Source organism: Colobus angolensis, unplaced genomic scaffold, assembly GCF_000951035.1.
Source record: "Colobus angolensis palliatus isolate OR3802 unplaced genomic scaffold, Cang.pa_1.0 Scaffold58, whole genome shotgun sequence".
In the NCBI taxonomy this organism is placed as follows: Eukaryota; Metazoa; Chordata; class Mammalia; order Primates; family Cercopithecidae; genus Colobus; species Colobus angolensis.
The window spans coordinates 1245250-1248828 of record NW_012119376.1 but is presented as its reverse complement, the minus strand read 5'-3'; the positions used below and the strand labels follow the sequence as shown (position 1 = coordinate 1248828).

The following is a 3579-nucleotide window of genomic DNA, read 5'->3' as shown; positions in this document are numbered from 1 at the left end:
CACTGCAACCTCCGCCTCCCAGGTTCAAGCAATTCTCCTGCCTCAGCCTCCCGAGTAGCTGGGACTACAGGCATGCACCACCACACCTGGCTAATTTTTGTATTTTAGTAGAGACGGGATTTCACCATGTTGGCCAGGCTGGTCTCAAACTCCTGACCTCAGGTGATTCGCCCACCTCAGCCTCCCAGAGCCCTGGAATTATAGGTGTGCGCCATAGCATGCACTTTCAGTAATGGTGTGGACACATTGTGATTCTAGGCCTTTACAAACTTTATCTGATAATTTAACCATTAAAATGCATCCCATTCACGGTTGGTTGTTAATCTTTTTGTTGTTGTTGTTGTTGAGGCAGCATCTCACTGTGTCACCCAAACTGGAGTGGAGTGCAGTGGAGTGATCATGGCTCACTGAAGCCTTGACCACCTGGGCTCAAGCAATCCTCTCACCTCAATCCCTAAGTCGTTGGGACCACAGGCGTGGGCCACCATGCCTGGCTAATTGTTGTGTCATTTGTGGAGATGAGATCTCGCTGTGTTGCCCAAGCTGGTCTCAAACTCCTGGTCGCAAGCGATTCTCCCATCCTGGCCTCCCAAAGTGTTGGGATTACAGGCGTGAGCCGCAGCACCTGGCTTGGTTGTCAGTCTTGATATCTACTGCCAGCTCCGTGGCTCCTAACAAATTATGAAACTTCATTCTGTACAGTTCTACCAGAAGAGAAGCAGGGTTTAACTATATAATATACGCTTTTTGTTATGGCTTTCTTTCTTCAACTCACATTTGCAAGGCAGATTCTGACCCACCAGCAAACCAAAGTCAGAAAGCCAGCCTCATGGAGTTCCAGTTTAGAATGGTGGCCCATATGTTAGTGTTTTCTGGTGGATACAGTTTCGACTCCTATTGAGACTGCCTTTCTAAGTTGAAATAATAATGCATTATTGCCTCTGTCTGTAAGCAATCCTTAACTTACATGCTAGCAGTGTCTCCAGTACTGCATTTTTAGATTATTTGGAATTATGGGTATGCTCCCAAACTAATTTACAAAATTGAGTTTAGCCCATAATATGTCTGAAGCCAGGGACTATTAATATTTGTTCAAATACAGCCAAACACTATTTATTGTTACTATAGTAAAACACTTACATAATTTTCAATTGAAATTAAGAATTTTTGAGTTGTAAAGGACCTTAGCCGTCTAGTTCAGTCTCTAGGATAGGAATCAATCCTGTCTCCAGCAGCCCTGATAACATACAGTCATTGAGCTTCTTCCTGAATTCCTTATTCCCAGCTCTAATTGTTGTCTTGGCCTGAAACAAATTATCTCCAGTCTTTCTAACTAGCCTCTGATATGTGTGTGTGTGTGTGTGTGTGTGTGTGTGTGTTTGTGTATCTCCTAATCACATTGTTACATGATCATCTTTCCGTCTTTTCTTTAAGTTTATTCATCCCTTTATCTGTTGTCAGTTTCAGAGTTTCTCACCATAGAAGCGTACTAGATTGTCTAGGTAACTCAGTTTTTATGGAGTTTCTGGCCCAATGCAGTGTGTACTAGGGATATGGTCATAAACAAGCCTGACCAGTTCCTTGTGCTCATGGAGTCCACAGGGTGCCTGTGCATCTGGCTGTACTTCACGTGTTCTTAGCTATTTTTTAATCCTAAGCTAAAATGGTGACTTTTCCAAAAATTCTTACTAGTTCTACTTCACCAACCACATTTTCACTATTTAGAATTAAGTCTAGAATAGAATTTCGTCTTATTTAAAGAGGAACTTATCAGTAAGAATTAAGTATCTTGTAAATGTCTAGGGAGCTGGAAGTTCCCATGAGAACTCTCTATCACTTTTCTGCTTATTTAATGTTCTCTTTGTGGAAAATATCACCCAGAGCCTCCTAACAGGGTGATCTGTTTTACTTTTTTATAGCAATATATTTTCTGTTCTTTCCCTGTATTGGATGCTAGTTTCTCCGAAAGCACTAGAGGTCCCTGGCATTGGTTTTTTTCTTTTTCTGTTCTGGCTGCTGTCCTCCCTGATACCTGGTTTTATACCATTAGTGGGTGTTTTCCTCTCTCTTGAATTCAACTTTAAAGTTCCCTTCAATAGGCCAATTCGGTGAGCATCTTCTTGGCATGTCATTTTTTTCCTACATTTTTTATTTTTAATGAATACATAATTGTTGTACATATTTATGGGACGTATGTGGTATTTTTTATATGAGCATTCAGTGTATAATGTTTAAATCAAGGTAATTGAAATATACATCACCTCAAACATTTATCATTTCTTTTTGTTAGAAATATTCTAGTTCCTCTTCCGGGGACGTTGTCGGCAGGCACTCAGAATGGTCCAGCGTTTGACATACCGATGTAGGCTTTCCTACAATACAGCCTCTAACAAAACTAGGCTGTCCCGAACCCCTGGTAATAGAATTGTTTACCTTTATACCAAGAAGGTTGGGAAAGCACCAAAATCTGCATGTGGTGTGTGCCCAGGCAGACTTCGAGGGGTTCGTGCTGTAAGACCTAAAGTTCTTATGAGATTGTCCAAAACAAAGAAACATGTCAGCAGGGCCTATGGTGGTTCCATGTGTGCTAAATGTGTTCGTGACAGGATCAAGCGTGCTTTCCTTATGGAGGAGCAGAAAATCGTTGTGAAAGTGTTGAAGGCACAAGCACAGAGTCAGAAAGCTAAATAAAAAAATGAAACTTTTTTGAGTAATAAAAATGAAAAGACTTGCTGTATGTATGATTTTTTCTTTTTCTGTTATAATGTGTTAGTATACAAATTTTGCTTCTGTATGGTATTTGGAGACCTGTAATTTTTAGATTACTTTTTCTTGTTTTTTTTGTTTGTTTGGTTTGGTTTGGTTTGGTTTTTTTGAGACGGAGTTTCTCTCTTGTTGCCTAGGCTGGAGTACAATGGCACATCTCAGCTCACCACAGCCGCCGCCTTCTGGGTTCAAGTGATTCTCCTGCCTCAGCCTCCCAAGTAGCTGGGATTACAGGCATGCGCCACCATGCCCAGCTAATTTTGTATTTTTTAATAGAGACGAGGTTTCTCCATGTTGGTCACGCTGGTCTCAAACTCCCGACTTCGGGTGATCCACCCACCTCGGCCTCCCAAAGTGCTGGTAATAAGGTGCGAGCCACCACACTCAGCCAGTGGGTTACTTTTTCTGAAGAAACAATTGGTGGTCACTGATTGCTAGAATTTTGTTGGTGACAGCTCTACCGCTGCACTGGAGCATAATGTCCTTCCCTTTGTGGGCTAAGACTTAGGGGTGGTTTGGGAGGAATGACCCTTCTATCTGAACCTTTAATATCCTTTTGATCCTTATTATAGTATCTCCTTTACATCAGCAAGTTTCATGGGATAGAAACCTGGGTATTCTAGTTCCTTGGAATGGAACCTTTTTAAGATTGTTTTTAAACCCTCTGTTCTTTTAAGTCACTTCGGTTCAAAAATGGTATCTTGGAGAGCTCAGAACTCCTTATTTAACAAATGAGTGAGCTACTGTGTATAAAACCTTGGGTCAAGGGTATAGTTTCTGATCTACGTTGGATTTATTATCCAGACCAGAATA

The 3579-nt window shown here is 41.3% G+C and overlaps 1 protein-coding gene and 1 pseudogene across 4 annotated transcripts in view; both read left to right on the top strand.

Moving 5' to 3' along the window:
* Positions 1-2737, top strand: part of LOC105526128 — a 3780-nt pseudogene extending 1043 nt beyond the window's left edge. The window contains exon 2 of the transcript XR_001004024.1: positions 2327-2737. The product of XR_001004024.1 is annotated as a 60S ribosomal protein L34 pseudogene (transcript). The remainder of the gene's footprint in view (positions 1-2326) is intronic.
* The window catches only part of PHACTR2 (phosphatase and actin regulator 2), a 235422-nt gene that overhangs the window by 110041 nt on the left and 121802 nt on the right, over positions 1-3579 (top strand). The gene's annotated exons all lie outside the window — the stretch shown is intronic.